General features: G+C 49.3%; 1 protein-coding gene across 1 annotated transcript in view; it reads left to right on the top strand.

Moving 5' to 3' along the window:
• Positions 1-4,901: 4,901 nt before the first annotated feature.
• Positions 4,902-16,868, top strand: part of Zfhx3 (zinc finger homeobox 3) — a 243,177-nt gene continuing 231,210 nt past the window's right edge. Inside the window, 1 exon segment of the mRNA XM_048437325.3 lies at positions 4,902-5,181. The gene's annotated coding sequence lies outside the window, so the exon portion shown is untranslated.

Here is a 16,868-nt window from a genome sequence, read left to right as displayed (position 1 = left end):
GACACTTGGCTCCCTGTGAAAGCCCAGTAACCTCTCCCCCCCTTCCATGGCCCCGGCCTTTTGTTCCTGGAGAACGGAGCTAAGGTACTTTTTCTCCCAGACCAAAGGGAGCAGGCAAGGAGTCCCCTTGTGAGCGCACCGCCTTTAGATGGCCTGCTCATGGTGATTGTCAATGCAGGCTTCCCCAAACAATTGCTGCAGGGAGACACAAAAGCAAAAACATTTGTCCTATTTTTTTAACCTCTTTGTTTTAGATTTTTTTTTTAATCCATTCTTTAAATTTCACAGTTTCTATTTGTCCGCAGAGAGACAAACGGAACAGCATGAAGCACATTTCACCGTAGGCCTCACTGATGATTGGAGCAGCCTCAATAGAAACTCACATTCTAAAACACTGGCTGACTCGGAGAATATGTGAGATTTCAGCTGGGGATTGGGGTGGGGGGGGGACGACTGTGAAGTCAGATTAGCACAGACTTCCAACAAAATGAACTGCCCTGAAAAGATGAAAAACATGGGATTCTAGCATTCCTCGGGGTAAAGCGTGAAAAGGGTCATCTTTTGTTTATCTTCTGGTATCCTGTCCACTACTTAAAAGTGACCATTGACTAAGGGAGAATAGAAATGACGTGAAATTACTCATTAAAAAGAAACACCATCTGAGACGGACGGTGGAGAGTCTCACAGGACGCAGTGTTTAAACTCGGGTGGAAGCTGCTTGCTGTGTATGGTGGAATTACTACTGGGTTGAGGTTTGTCTTTTTTTTTTTTTTTTGTAGGATTTATATAAACAGACAATATCCCCTGTCCTTTTCTTTTCCTCTCCTGTTTCCTGTTTCCTTTCTTCTACCCCGACCTCCGTCCCCTCCAAGAATTCAGGGGTTTGCTGGCCTCTGTGAAGGGATGTGTCAGACGGCTGGGGGATGGCTCAGAGACAAAATGGGAAGTCCACCTCTTCCCCCCCCCTTGGCCCAAACAAAGCGCCCCTCTCTTCTTAGCATGTAGACCCTGGACTGGGATGTTGCCTGTAAGCATCTGTCTGCCTCGTCATTAAAATTCTCATTTTCAAGGTTTAGAAAAGCAAATGTAAAAATTCCCCTGGGTATAAAAGTCTTGCATGGCAAATTCTCTTTGCCCTTTCAGAAAAAAAATATTTTTGTTTCCAAAAAAGAAAGAAAGAAAGAGACCGTGGTGACCTATTTGCCTAACATTTAGGACGGTTTTAAGGCAACTTCTGTAATTTTGCTTCCTTGAGACTTGGGCTTTTCCACTTAAAATTATTTTGGGAAAACTCTTTTTGAATCACAGATTTAAAGGCAGATGACTCATTTGTATCTTTCTTGCGTATATGATTGAAAGGTTTAGGAGGTGGGTTGGGAAGGGTAGGTAAATAAACCAGATAACATTACATCTATGATGGGGTAAAAATTAATCTATGGAATTAGCACTGCAGTGATACTTGAAGGCCTTGAGGTTCCTGTCAGAGAAATGTGAAACAAAACATCTGAGCAGGCCCTCCTGGCATGCCACCCTTTCTGAGCTGTGCTGTCTGGAGGTTGGTCTGTATTCTGTATCATCCCCAGTAGGCGTGGGGACCCCAGCAGGTACCTGGCCCCTAAATAAAACTACCTCCTCTTATTGGTGGGGTGAGCTCAGACCATGGAGCAAAATTCAGTTCCAATTGCATTTGTATGTAATTGGGGGAACATGTCTGTGTGTGTCTCTGTCCTCCATCCCAGGTTAAAGCCTCAAGATCATTTAAGCACAAGTTTTAAAATCAATGTGGGTATATCATTTATTAAACATAGAATGATCTGGAAGAATTACACACATCTACGTAAACCCAGCTGTGCTCTGAAAGGGGGCTGGAATGCTGACCTCTCCTGCATCTTCAGTCAGGGATCATATTTAGCTTTGCCGAAGTGAAAGGATAGAGCATTAGCATTAGTGAGTCTGGGGGTGGCAGGGAGCAGGTTTGGCTGGGTTGGAGAATTGCAATTTATCAGCCAGCTAAGCAGTAGTGGGCAGACCCCTGGCTTGGAGATTGGGTAAGGGGAGGAGAAGAGAAGCGTTAGCGGTTCCCTGGTTTATTTTGAAATATTTATCCTTTGACTGTGGCCAACTGGGGTCTCTAGATGGGACAGGCCTGGGGACAGAGAGCTGTGAGGACAGGTGGAGGACGACAGCCTTGTCTGAGGGTGGCTCCACTTGGGATTGTGTTCAGGATGCAGCCCGAGAGCATCAGGCTGTCAGTGCAGGGCATCAGGCAGCTGCCCTGTCCTGAGCTTGGGTACAGAATCTGCAACATGGATTTCTGAGAAACCGGTGGTTCCATATGCCAGGGTGTGCTTGGCAAATTCCCCCTGAAGAGGTCTTATTTTGCTTAGGGATGACAATGAGTTGTCCCCGCGGTAGCACCCCAGCTTTTCTGCCGCCCACCTTCTGCAGCCCACCGTATTTACCATGGTCTACAGGCTGAAGGCTACCTGCCCATGGCTTTACCTGCAAAGTGTTTGTTTGGAACAAAGACAGGCTTGAGTAGGCCTCACGTGCGTGTAGCTACTGCAGGATTAAGATAAAGGAAAGGGACCAGGGCCACTCCTTGTTGCTTCTCAGGCTCCTTCGGTGTAGAAGGCCTGTCACCAGGGTCTGGGACCCTGGCAGAATCAAGGCAGAGCCCTTCTGCCCGCCCCTCTTCAGCGGCTCAGATGGCTTTAGAGCTTGTCTTGTGGTTTCTCTAGATTCATTTATGTGTCTCCTACGCGCCCCCCCCCCCATACTCACCAAATTAGGAGATCCTGAGGTGGTCCCATGAATAAAAGTCAAGAGAAAGCTGCCGAATTCCCTTTTCCAGGAGTAGCACCATTTTTCTGTTTGTCTGTACTTCATCAGCTAGGCCCATGGGGTTGCTTCCAGGTGAGGAGGGTCTGGAACCTCTTGTTTTCCCAAAGAGATTTCCGGGGGGGCATCTCCGAGTGGAGGGGCCACCTTGCTTGCCTTGCTGCTAGCATCGTCATCTTCATGTATTATTCATACTCACTTTTTCAATTAAATTATTAATTGGTTTTCTTTAAGGTGTTCCTGACTCATGTGGCTAATATAAATAACCGTGTGTTTTGAAAACACCACCTGTTCTTGAGCCCGAGGTCAGGCAGTCTGGAACAGCCCCACAATGGCCATACTCTAGTTCACAGAACCATCTATCTTCCACCCTCTTTTCCTTTCTGTTCTCTGCAGGCACCCCCCTATCCCCCACTCCAAGTTTGACTAAATTTGGCCTCTGCCCTTCTTTGTCCCTAATCGACTTGATTCCCTAGAGGCAGTTCCTTTCTTCCAAGGCCCTAGCTTAGGGGGGAAAATTGCAATCTTTTTTTTTTTTGTACTAAAATATAGACGGGGTGGGGGGGGGAGGGGGAGGGCGTTAGTCTGCACCCAACAGGTTAGGTATTACATCGATTTGAACCCGAATTCTATTGTACCAAAAAATGCTCTCTACACAGAGACACGGTAGTTTTCACCAACCAAGCATCCCCCTTTCCTCCCTGTTAACGCGTGCTTAATGCAAATACGATTCCATACATTCTGCTCTTCGCCTGGTGAGCTTATTATATTTCTAACACTTGCATGGTTCATTATTGTGCAGTAGGAAAAGACTCGCGGCTGCAGGGGCAGCCTGGGTGGCTGGTTTTCAGAAAGAGAAAAAGCAGGTGTCTTTCTTTCTGTGTTGAGAATGAAGACTAGATTTAGGAGGAGGGTGGAATGCTGTCTGAGAGGACTGGAGACTTCCGGTGAGATTTCAAGGGGCCCGCCTTTACATAATAGAATGTAAAAGGTGAACCTAGGGGAAACCTCGAAGAGCCCAGCAGTTGCTTTGACCAGCTGAGGTGGCCCTGTTCGGTTTGATCCTGGTGGTAGAACCTCCCTGAGACGGGCACCGGGCACTTTCTTGCCCTCTCTGAAAAGCCGTGAGGCTTTTTAAGGGAGGTCTCCTTCCTTAAATCGGGTGGCTGCAAACTGCTTGTCCTTTTCTAGACATTTCTTCTTCTCTTCTCCCTTTCTCCCCTCTCCTCAAAAACTGTCCTTAAACTCTCAATGGAGAGTGGGGGATGTTTTCGCAAGTTTCTGCAGCTGAAAAACAGAAGTTCTCTGTGAAGCAGTTAATAGGATGGGTGTGTGTTTCAAATAAATTCCTGTCCACATTGGCTAATGTCCCCTGTTAGAGTGGCCTGGCTCTGACGTGGACAGGGCCCAGAGACTGATGGATCAGGGTTCGGAGGCCCCAACTGCTTCTCTTCTCCTTTTTTTTTTTTTTTTTTTTTTTTTTTTTTTTTTTTTTGGTGGCTGAGGCGCATCGGTTCCTTCCAGGCCGGCCTTTGACTTTTGATGAGCGGTGCGGTCAGTGCCTCGCGGGGACGCGGCTTTGTTCCTGCCGGGCCGGTTCCCGGGTTGGTGTAGGCCAGGGCAGCCAAGACTCCTGTCCCCAGGCGAGTGCGGCCCAGCCTGCCTCCAAGGCCGGTGTTGGGAGCCAAGGCCCAGTAGACCCGGCCCTGCTCCGTGTTATGTCCCTAGGTCCCCGCAGGCGCGCGGGCGCGGCCACTGTGAGCAGTCCGGCCTGCGCCCAGCGCGACTGTAGATGTCAGGCTTTGCCCGGGGAGCCGAGAGGCTGCGGGGCTGTGAGTTTCAAATTAACCTTCCGCTTTGTTGCTGTGTAATGTGGATCCCCGAAGGCCCCCCGCCCCGCCCGCCCCCCTTCCTCGGGCGGTGCGCGCTGCAAACTGCGAGTTGAGCTTCATTTACATAAAGCGATTCCGGGCGGGCGGGCGGCGCAGGAGGAGGAGAGAGGCGGGCAGGCCGGGACGGGGACCGGGACGCAGCGCCGCGCCCCGTGGGTGAATCCCCGCCGCGCCTGGGGGACCTCCCTCCCCGGGCAGCCCGAAGATCGCCAGCCCGGGCCGCCACCATGCGCGCCCCGCCCCTGCCGCCAGGCCCCTCGCTCCTAGCCTGCGCCACCGCCGAGCCCGGGGGGCAGCGGGAGGTGGGGAGAATGCCGCCTGGGGTGGGTAAGTTCGGGGCTCCGCTGCCGCTGGAATCTCCCGTTGTTGTCGCGCAGGCCGGAGTGGTGGCCCCCGGACCTCCGAGTGCCTCCTTCCTCCCGAGGTGTACGGAGGCTTTGTGTGCCAGGTGAGTGCAGCTTCCCTCCCCCGCCGCGCGGCTCGCAGCCGGCCTAGCGCTGGAGGCAGGTGCTGCGAGTCTTGGCTGAACTTCCCATTCTCTTGGGGCATGTGGGGGAAGGGCAGGCTGGATGCACTTGAACTCCTAGACTCCAGTGAGAACCTACCTGGGGAGAGAGTGACTAGAGTCCGCTGGGCACGGGAGTATATTCCTTCTTGTATCCTCTCTCGCTTTCCTTTCTGACCTCCTCCTCCTGCTGCTTTTGGGTTTGTTCATGCCTTCCTAATACTTGGGGTACTGGTGCTACTGAGAACTTTGGGTTCTTTCGTCTAAAACACACCCCTTCAGCCAGAGAGAGGGAGAGAGAGGGAGAGGGAGAGAGTTAGAAATCGCTGGTCAGTTTGCAGCAATGTGAAGAATGCGCCTGTTTGGGGAGTAATTAAAGAGAGAATCAGTATAGAGCTGGAGGGGTCCTATGGAGATCATCTTGGCCGCCCTCTAATTTCGGTTTGTTCTTCTGCCAGAGTCCATGCAGCATTTTTTTGGGGGGGGGTAACGAAGGAAGAGGTAAGATTTTTTTTACCCAGTTAAAGAGGAGAGATGTCCAAGTTAGGCTAGCAATAAGAAAAAAAAATGCCTACCCAAAAATCATTTTGTAGGTTTAGAGAGTAACATGCCCCCCTGGAAAACCGCTCTTTCTGTCTGGTACATATCTATGTAATGATGGTGGGACTCCTGCCCTCAGGGGAAAGCCCACGGCCCATACGTGGCACACTCAGAGGAAGTTTGAACAGCCTGATACAGGGGTACGCAGAATGCTGAACTGCTTTAAAGGCAACCCATAACCAGGTGGATCCAGGAGGGCACCTCCACCCTCTGCATTTATGTCATGTAGCAGCCTTTGACAACTCCCTTGAAGCCATTGACATTTAACCACAGAGAGTATAGACTTCCCATCTGGAACCCAGGGAAGGCCTCTTCTTCAGGCTGTGGCCAAGTAGGGCCTGCCTGGCGGAAGGCATCAAGGCACAGCAAGGCAAACAGACTTAAGCCTCCGAAGAGAGATAGTGAGAAAGTTACACGTCATCTTCATCTTACTTCATTTAATGCCTTGAGATCCTCGGAGACGAGTCACTAAATAAATAGAGTCTAATTTGAAGCTCACCCTAGCTGGGGGTAACTGTTTCTTTGCCATCAAGCAGCAGGTGCAAGTTTGTAGAGTTGGCCCCTGGAGTCCCCTCATTCCTAAATTCAGGAGGTGTCAAACCTTCATGTTCTTTTAATGACTGTGGTTTCTGGATAGGTTTCAAGGGAAACCCTAAAAATCACGAGTTCCACTGGGCTGGGCTGGAGCGCCGTGGCCCAGACTGCATTACATAGGAAAGCAGAGACCCTCCGAGGTAACAGGCTGCAGCAGGGAACTGGGAGCCTGTTTCTTGTTATCACAGCGTCCACTGGCAGCCTGAGATTCTAAATTGCAGACATAGGAAACGGGGAACAGAGGTGGGCTCCGAGGGGTCTAGAGACCAAGAATCTTCATCATTTAAGGATTTCAAGAATGAGGTCTTTGGAGAGAGGCGAATGCCTGGGTGTTTGCACACCTGTAATTATCTTCATCTAGTTTTGAGGGGTTTTGGAAGGCCCCCCCTTATAGAGAGTGTGCAGCCATGAAGGCCAGGAGCACACAGTCCCGCCCCCCCCCCCCCCCCCCCGCTTTCTTTCCTAAGTCACAGGACAAAAGAGATTGTCTGCATTTGATTTCCAGTATGGCTTTCAGAAGACATGTAAAGTGGCTCTCAGAATGGGCTGGGGGTCACACTCGGCCTTTTATTTAATTACATGAGTGTTATTTAACAACACGGGGTCGGTGGCAGAAGCAAGCACTTGTACACGTTGAAAGCAGTCCTTTTGGAATGGCCAGGAAATCAAGTGCCTTGCAGACCTTCTGTCTCTATGGCATGGGTCAGTCGTCTCCCTCCTCACCCCCACTCAGTAGTGTACTTTCTCTGGGATGGAATCCTGTTCTCTGCATCTGAAAGCTGTTTTGATTGACAAGGAGTCTGAAAACAGCCAAAACAATGAGCTGCACCCGCCAACCACCTGAAACATTAATTTTGGTTTCTTTGCACGAGAGAATGCTGAGGAAGGATGGAAAGGCAGGGCCCAAGTCAACCGGCGCTGCCAGGCGGCCTCCTGTTTGGCTCGTCCTGGCTGGACAGCAAAGTGCTTTCTTGCTGTTTTGGGACTGGATTTAACTGCCATGTACACTTAGTGCCAGTCGGGACTTCCTAGTGTCAAGGAGCTAAAATAAGCGAGATTTCAGCCTTCACCGTTAGGACTTAAAGTGATGACTCTTCCTCTTATCCAGGACGGGCTTGGCCCACTTTGGGCAACCAGAAGGGGGCGGGTTCATTAGAGTAAGTCTGTGAATGCAGAGTGACGGAAATGAGCAATCTGCTCCTGCTGATGGAGGTCTGACTGGTTCTTAAAGGAACTAAAGGTAAAGGTTTGGTTACTTGTGTCCAGGGACTGTGTCCTTACTGCTGGTGTGTGTGTGTACATACACGTGTACGTGTACGTGTATGTAGGAACTGTTTCTTTTAGTGTCTCTTGAGGCTTTGGGAGTGATAGTGTGAGGACTTGGGAAAAGCTTGAGCCCACAGCAGACTCTTTCCTAGGAAACTTAGTTTTCCTGGGGACTTGCAAAAGTTTCATCTTTAAAAGTAAATATTTAAGTGACTAAGCAGTGTTTTCTCAAAATGTGTGGAATTCCTGTTCCTGCTTGCTGTCTGTCTTGGTGCCTGGCAGAGCTCCTAGCCTGCTTCCCAACCTAAGGCCATGAGTCTTTCCTGCAAGGAGGCCATAGGGAGTCTGGTCTCAGGAAGCTTGTCTAAGCCCCGCCTCCCGGCTGGCCAGCCCTGCAAGAATAATGCACCTGATGCTCGCTGTAGCAACCTCAAGCAGTGCAGTATGTGCTGTGGTTTATGCTTTCATTTGTGATTAAAATGGTTGCTTGCTGTTAGGCTGGCCTATTTCTGTACTGTTTGGGCCTGTTGGCCTACTCGGGTTCCCAAGGCTGTTGTAATTAACCAGTATGGGGGCGGTGCCATCCAAACACAACAGGAAGGCAGATTCCATTATCTCGAACTTGGTCGGGTTGTCCACATGCTCTGGTCTGAGAATTTGGTTGTAATGGTTATTGTTAGAAATCACAGCATAGCTGTGACTCCCCAGTACTCTCTCCCTGAGTTAAAGGACTGTGGTCAGGAAACGAAGCAGCCTGATTTAATGGAATCCAAGTCAGGGAATTCCTCTGCAAGAGCGAGGCACGGTAAGGTCCTAAAGGTACTGGTTCTGTCCTGAGCACAGTGGCCTGCTTTATGAAGCTACTGAAACTGAGAAACAGACACACGGAAGCTAAGATTTCCTCAAACTGCCTGGAGGGAGAAGCACAGGCAGAAATCTTGGGTCCTTGGCAAGCTGCTTTCAAATCCAGATTAAGGAGCAAAACTATCAAGTCAACAACTGTCAGGTTTATTTTCTGTATGATTTAAAGTTGATTGCCAGACAGTTCTCAGGAATTGACAATCAGATGTTAGAGGACTGTTTTGGTTTTTATTTTTATGTTTTTGTGTGTGGCAAATGACTGTTACAGACACTGGAACCAGGGACTCTGGGAAGGCAAGGCCTAGCTTCAGTTGACGTACAGCAACATTGTGTTACTGCTTCAGAAGCAGTGACGTAGAGGTCCCCTCCTTCTTTCTATCCTGTTTTTCATCCTTCAGGTCAGGGAGCGGGGTAGTGAGGACTGAGGACAAAGCCACCAAGGTAGTGGTGTCAGGAGTGTTTCTAAAAAGTTCTGTGCCTTCTAAAGTTGCCCTGGCTGCCGAGTTGTTAAAGTCCTTGTTTTTATAAATTTCCTCCCTTAGGTGTTTTCTGCCTTTCTTTCACTCCTGATTCCTAGAGCTTCTTGCTTTCGCAAGGATAAAGATGCAAATCAAAAGGGAAGCAGACAGAGTGCATGAACTGGCAGATTGGCTCTGCCGCCCATCAAGAATTGTATTGTGTTGTTTTAACCCAACGCAGGACCCTTAGTGAAATACCTGAAGCTTTATCTGCCTTTTGGGTGAGCCATTCTCCCTTCCCACCATATAGGCCTGTCAACAAGTCAACAAGAGGATTAATGTGGTGTGTGTGTGTGTGTGTGTGTGTGTATTTTACATGCTTCTCCAGAGGAATCCTACCTTGCCTGCCTCCCGAGAAGAGCTACTGTGGTTTTTAACTGCACTCCATCTCTCCCCCACCCCCCAGTCAGTTCTGAGGCTTCCAGAGGAAGGAGGCTTGAGACAGGCCAGACAGTTGACTACCTTCCTACCGCCCACCCCTTCTGATTCCCACTGGTTTGGGACTGAGGCCTGTGCAAGGCCGCTCCACTTGGAGATGGGAAAGGCTAGGGCTCCTTTTCTGGGAGGAAGGGAATCCCATCAGGGTTTTAAAAGCCGTCTGCCCTCTGAAGTGAATTTCTTGAATCTGATCTTAGATGGGTCTTTTGGGGCAAGAGTTAGGAATTTCTGGGGTATGTGAAGTTAGTGCTGGGAAATCTTCAAGTGAAAGTGAGAAAATTGGCTCAGTTGAGCTAAATGCAAAGGAGCTGGGTTTTTGTTGTTGTTGTTGTTATTTGTGTTTTTGTGTGTGTGTTTTCTGTCCATGACAGAGTTTCTTTCAGTAACAGCCCTGGCTGTCCTGAACCAGGCTGGTCTCAAACTCAAAGATGCTCCTGCCTCTGCCTCACAAACCAGGTGCTGAGGTTAGAGGCCTGTACCGCCTCTCCCAGCTAGGAGGTGGGTTTTCCCATCTGCAGCTGATGTTATGCATTGTCCTGCAAGTGACTTGAGCCACAGACCTCTGTCTGGGTGCTTCTGCAGGCAGGGGCTGGTATGAATTGGGAGGGGGTGGAATGTGTGGGGTGACCTTGAGGTTGATCATGGTCGGTTTGGACAGATTGGGAGTGGGCCTTGTCAGTGATTCTTATTATCTGAGGAGCTTTACTGTTCGTGAGCAGTAGGGGTAACTTGGCTGATTTCTTGGTTGCACTTGACTCCAGCCAGCGGGATTGGAGACTCATTCTTCTGAGAGCATTGACCAAGCTGTATTTTTGGATAAACTGGTGTCTGCCTACACTTCAGTCACCGGCTTGCTGTGCGTTTCACTGTTGAAATTCCAGTTCAAAGGCAACTGCCTGACTCTCATTGGACCCTCCTGATCAGGGGGGCTGAAGTCAGGTTAGCCCAGCACAGAGAAGATCCAGGTCTTAATTTGATAGCTGGTGTCAGCCCCAGGCCCCTTCCTGAGTCCTATAAGTGCCCGTTCAGATGCAAGTCTCCCTTTTGGTGTCTAAAAAAACGCCCTTTCAGGAGTTCACGCTGCCCATGTGGACACGAGCTCACTTGTTCCCCTTACTTCTAGTCTCTATCTAAGTGGCCTACTTTAGATGACTTCTCCTACGCCTTGTCCAGAGGAAATAGGGTAAAGGACACCTAGACTTTCTTTTTTTTAAATTAATTTTTTTTAAAATGCCCCTCAGCAACTTTTTTTTTTGTTCTTGTTTTTAAACAGTTTTTCTTAACTGCTCAAGAGACAATGTAAGAAGCTGCTTGCGCTGTTTCGAGACCTGCTTCCTAAAATGCTCTTTGGCTCAGGGCCTCGGTTCTTAATGCACATTTGGCTGGTTTGGGGAAGTGGATTTGGCTTTCCTTGTAACAGCCCTACCATCTCTGTGGAATATTTGCATCCTCGTGATAGTGTCAGCTTCTGGACACGTAAGGAAGAGAGCCTTGCGTGGTGGTGGTGGTGGGGGGGTGGGCATCACTCCCAGAGCACTGACTTTTCCAGGCCGCCTCTGCTCTTTCAGGCTCCCGTGTGCTGCCCATTTAATCTGATCACAGTGATTGCTGGGGGCTCGAGGTACGTGATCGGAACCCGGCTTGCTTACTTTTTTTGTAAGATAGTGTTTTGCCCACGCTGAGGGTATATACAGTTACAGATAAGCTGGATGTGCTGTAATCCCAGCGTTTCGGGAGGGCTGAGGTAGGAGGATCAGGAGTTCAAGACTGGTAGTTAGACCTTGACTCCAGAATTAAAATGAGGTAAATAAACAGGATGACCCCACCTCCCTACCGTTGCCTTTTTCAAAGAGAAAGTGGAGACTGGCTTTCCTTCGAGAGTTAGTAAACCTACAAATATCTTTGGGGGGGGGTATAGAGAACTTGTAGGCCTTTAAAGAAAGATCTGTATGGATCAGGTTCTCCAAAGGAACAGAGTGCATAGAATGAGTATCTATATTCAAAGGGGATTTATTAGACTGGCTTATTGGATGTGGACTGGATAGTCCAACAATGGCTGTCTCCTGCCGGGGAGGCCAAGAACCTGGTTGTTCAATTGTTCAGTCCACAGGCTGGATGTCTCAGCACTTCTAATGTGGCACCTAAGGCCTGGAGAATTCCTGGAGAGGTGCATGGCTTTGTATTGGAACCCCAAAGAAGTTTCTTCTAATACTGGTGGAGTCCAGATCCATGGGATCCATAATTTGGCCTGTGGGAGTTGAGTGCAAGCAGACAGAAAACAAGCTGCTTTCTCCCAGAAGGTGCCATCCAGGCGTAGGGTGGGTCTTCCCGTTTCGAATAATCAAGAAAACCCCTTATCGGAGTGACCAGCGCTCCTGCAAGTTGATTCCAGGTATAGTAGTCAAATTGACAACCAGGATCAGGAAGGAGGCGTGTCCTTTTTTCATTTTATTTATGATTTACAAAATAATGACTCAGGAAAACGGAGACATCTATGATCTGAGCCCCTCCCATATGGACCCGGTTCCTCAGCTTGGTTCCGTGGGTCAGAGGGCCTAGATTTCTGGAAGCCTGTTCACTTCACGCCACCGCTGGTCTTCCTGATTCCACTGTGGAGGCCATTGATGCTAGGCCCAGCGCTGGGGCCTTTTCCGGTGTAATTTCTGAACCGACCCCTCAGCGTCTTTGAGCCTCCCTTATTTAATGTGTCAGAGGGTGTGAGCTCACACCTGCACCTCGAATTCAGTCACATCGAAGACGAACGCTTGAGATGCTTAGCAAATGGAGGCAACCCCGTCCAGATGTTAGCCTCCGTCCATCTGTTTCATCCCTGCGGATGGCCCCAGCCACTTTCCCGTTCCCCAGCCCCTGTTAGAGGGGTAACCAAGGTCCCCAATTTCTTTCACTCTCGGCTTATTGGCCGTGAATAAGCCACCTCTTTTTGACATCCTGAAAGTGTTCTGGGGCCCCTGAAGGTCTCTGCCTTAGAACCAGTACCCTCCCCCTCCCATCTTCCCCACGTGCCTTCCACCCCCCCACAGCAAGCCTGGCAGGAGGCCCCCTAAGTGAGCAGCCCACTCCATGACCCACCTAGAGAGGCCCTTCCTGTGCTGGCTTATATATGCTAATAGGCCTGACTTGTCCTGGCTTGTTTGTAGTGATTTGTAGAGACATTTATATGCAAATACTATCAACTTGCTGAGTTAATTATCATGTGCCCTCCCCCCCCCCCAGCCCCTCTCTTGCTAGGCCTCCCAGCCTGACTGGCCTGATCTCTTTCAGCCTTGAGCTCTTCCTGTCTTCTAGTCTTCCTGTCTTCCCCTTCTCATACCAGCTGACCCGATCACAGCATCTTCACTGCAGGGCTGTCTGTCATGGGGACCATGTGGTCCAGTGTAGCAAACTGGGCGTTTCAGTGGTGGCCCAATCCCAGCCTGCTGTGGGAGGCAGCCTGTTGCCTGAAGAAGGGTCCCACTCCCAGAGTGCTGAGCTCTCGGCCACTTTACCAGCTACCTTGAAATACAGGTGCTTGGTTGTGTCAGGCGTTGCTACTCGGTCTTGAGTGATGGTTAAAGCTTTTATGATTATTTCCATTTTGCCATATTTAAACCACGGCAACTTACTAATTCAGAGTCCTGGTTAGTCCCCTCTTGTTCCCATCCCTGGGACATAGGACTGTACCTCAGGCCACGTTTCCTACTGATATTTGTGGGAGGGTAATTCCTGGTAGGGGGCACTTACGGTGAACATTTTTGTCTTGGCTCTATTTACATATAAATACCTAAGCATGTGTAGCATCCTTAACTCAAGTGGCTTCTTTGTGGCCACTTGATGTCAGTAGCTCTCTCTCCTGCTGACATGACCGACCACCAGATTTGTCTCTAGGAATGGCCTGGGGAGGTAAACCTTCCCCTAGTTGAGGGCTACAAGGTAGAGTTTGTTTCTCCAGGATGAAGAGGTGGCAGTCTTTGGCCTCTCGCCGCTGCCATGTCTGCAAGCTGAGCGGGCCCCAGAGCTTGTGATTTGACCCATCTGATAATCAGATGGTTCTGTGGGCTTAATTTCATGGTAGTCTTTTTAGCATCCGAAGCTCTGTAGCTTTTCCTTTTAGGGCATGCTGGTGAGCTAGAGATTGAGGGGGTATCATTCTGGCCTGTGGCAGGCTACTCAGTGGATGCAGACAACATCAGTCTCCGGATGGAAGCTTCCACAGGTGAGACTTGGTTAAAATACACGTTTGCTACAACCTGTGATGACAGCAGGACATTCCCCTCTCCACACTTCCTGGGACTGGCTGCATTTCCAGCCTTGGCCCGTAGCATGTTGGACATTTCTGTTGACTCCAGTCCTTCCAGAGTCGGCAAGTCATTTTCTACAGTTAGAGTCAGAGTCTCCTCCTCCCCTCCTCTCTCCCTCTCCCTCTCCCCTCTCTTCCTCCTGCCTTCTTGTCTTTACCTCCCTCCACCTTCTCCCACATGGTGGGGCCTTGGCTGCCCTAATGCATGCTCCTCCCAGGGAGCACTGTGGCCAGGCCCTGCAGGAGGGAAAACCCACTAAGGGTTCTTCTGACACCGCACAGACTAATGGTTTGGGCTCATTTTGTTAGTCAGGGGGGCGAAAGTCCACAGCTGTGCCTGGAAATTGGGGAAGGGCCTACTGGGATGGTCTTGTTTTGGAAAGTTTAAATGCAGTGCTAATGGCTGAGATCTAAGCGGGTGATGTATGTGCCTTTGACTGGGCCTCCAGATAAGGTGAAGAGTATTCTAAAAGTTACTTTAGTGCAACCTCCCAGATAACTGTGTGCCTGGGGCCAGGCACGATTTATGGCCAGCTGGTAGTTCTGGCTGTGTGCTGGCTACCCTTTATCTTTTGAGTTCAGGCTCTGTAGCTTAACTGGTAATGCTGTTTATCTTTTTGGGGGGAGGGGGTACAGATGGGGGTTTTGATGAGGTTTTGTTGCTGGAGGCCTTCATGCTTCTGCTGATGGGGGTCCCTGATGATGATCTGCACTAGGGTGCTGCATTTTAGGATATCCAGGGATCTGGAGTGCAGGCCCCTCATCTCACGGAGTGTCAGGTCCTACTAAAGTTGTGAGCCTGCGGGAGGGGGCGGGAGGCCTTCATACAGCTCCAGCCCAGGTTCCTTTCATCTTTGTCTTTCTACATCACTGCTGCAGGCCTGGCCAGCACACCCAGCCTGCTTTCCCAGTAAACAGCTCAGCTGTGGGTCATGGACTCCTAAGCTTTTTGGACAACAGTTGAGCCAGAGAGTCTGATGATACCCAGGGAGGTCATTCTAGGAAGAAAGTTATTTTTCTGATACAGCTAGGGGAGATTCAGCATTGACTAGCTGAAGGAGTTCCCTTCTACCATTCCCCAGCATCTTCAGGAGGAACCCTGTGCTGAGAACTGCCCCTAGACTTTGGTTTTTGGGAAAAGTAGAGTTTTACTCAGTTTATGTGGATTTTTGTCTTTATTATTATGTTGTTGTTTGTTTTTGAGGCAGGGTAACTCCTGCTGACCTGGAACTCACCATGTAGATAGACCTGACTGGTCTTGAACTCACATAGATGAGGTTTTGCTCACTCTTGAGCTTGCTGAGTTCTGAGATTAAAGCTGTATGGTACCATGCCTGGCCTGTTTTGCCTTTAACAATCAGGTTGTGATATGTGTCACTTAACTTTTTTTTTTTTAAAGATTTATTTTAAATTCTGTGCAGGTCTCACCTCTCTCCACGTGTGTGAGAGTGCAGGTGTGCCCTCAGAGGCCAGAAGAAGTGTGGGATCTCCCTGGAGCTGGAGCAGTTGTCAGCCAGCCACATGTGGGTGCTGGGGACTGAACTTGGGTCCCCTGCTAGAGCACTGTGCACTCTTAACGCCTGAGCCCCCTCTCCGGCCTCCTTGCATTTTTTTATTTGTATTTAAGAACTTATAATGTTAGGTCTTTTAGTTGGGGCCTTAAGGATAAATGGAAATTTTCTCTGACCTTTGGAATTAATCTACAGAAATAATGTCATTATAGAAAGAACAAACTTCAGCAGGAAGTTTGTGGGTGTCTTTCTGAGGACAGAAGATGAAGCAGATTCCTTCCTCAGACCCCTCACTCTACCTATTGAGTAAACTGCTGCCATCTGCTTTACAATTCTTCTTCTTTAATTTTTTTTTTTCATTTTTAAATCCTCAAAGACAAAGGGACCTGGAAGCTCAGACCTGTCCTGCCACATTCCTGAGTAATTTGGTTTTGATTAACCCAAGGAGAGAAGTTGGTTTCTCCTAGCGACCGACTCTGGGACGGAGGGGATCAAAGCGCCAGGAGGGCCAGTGCCCCTAATGCAAGCTTTCCCTCCGCTCTCCCGCCCGTTGCTGGCCCCTGTTCTCCCCCCACTCCTCCTCCCACCCCTTTAGAGTCCTGAGCCGTAGCAACTTGGAATTTCTGACTCTCCTAGCCGTGGAAGAGTCTCAGGGCTTTGGGTGGACCAACCGGGGAGAACCCCATCTTCCTAGCCCCCCTCCAAAGTTGCAGAGCGCATTCCTGTGTTAATCCTGCTGCCGGATTGCAAATGGCTGTAATTGTGTGTGCTACAGGATGGGCCCAACGTGCTGCTTTTCTTCTTGGAGGAGGTGACTAAAACGTTCATTTACATAAAGAAATGAGACTGGCCTTGTGATCCCTTGTGGTAGAATAGGCTCGGCCTAATAAGAAAGGGGCCTCTTCTGTGCGGTCCCCGGGAGGGAGGGAGGGTGTGTGTGTGTGTGTGTGTGTGTGTGAGAGAGAGAGAGAGAGAGAGAGAGAGAGAGAGAGAGAGAGAGAGAGAGAGCGCAAGTGCTCACATTTCTCAGTTTTCTGTGTCCTACAGGGCATTTTAGGGGGAGGGCAGTTCAGGCAGAACATTCTGCTCTTGATAGTAAGAAATCAGGGTAGAGTCCAAGACTGACTTTATTGTGGGTAATCGTCTCTTTAAGCCCACATCAACAACTTTCCAGTATGTTTTAGAACCTGGCCATATGGCTTAAACCCAATGGATAGCATCTTGGAGAAAGGACATGCCACCTTCCTGAGCTGGTTTGATCCCCCCCCCCCATTTTTTTTTTTTTATTTTGGTGAGGGTGTTTTGGGATATTGACATGACCTAGGCCAGTTAAAAGTGGATGCTTGGGAGTCGGTGATGCTTTAGACAAACAAGGAGAATACTCTCTGCTGCTCCCATCTGAAGGGTTCTAGAACAAGGTTGTTCAATAGATACATACAATTTTATAAAGTTTTAAATGAAGTTTGATAAAGTTTTCTACTGACCATGTTCAAAAGTACAACAGAATTAGCCTTACTATGACCTTTTATTTAGTACAGCTTATTA

This window comes from Myodes glareolus, chromosome 22 (genome assembly GCF_982192425.1).
Source record: "Myodes glareolus chromosome 22, mMyoGla1.1, whole genome shotgun sequence".
Taxonomy (NCBI): Eukaryota; Metazoa; Chordata; class Mammalia; order Rodentia; family Cricetidae; genus Myodes; species Myodes glareolus.
The sequence above is the reverse complement of the archived record's forward strand: the minus strand, read 5'-3'. Positions and strand labels throughout refer to the sequence as shown.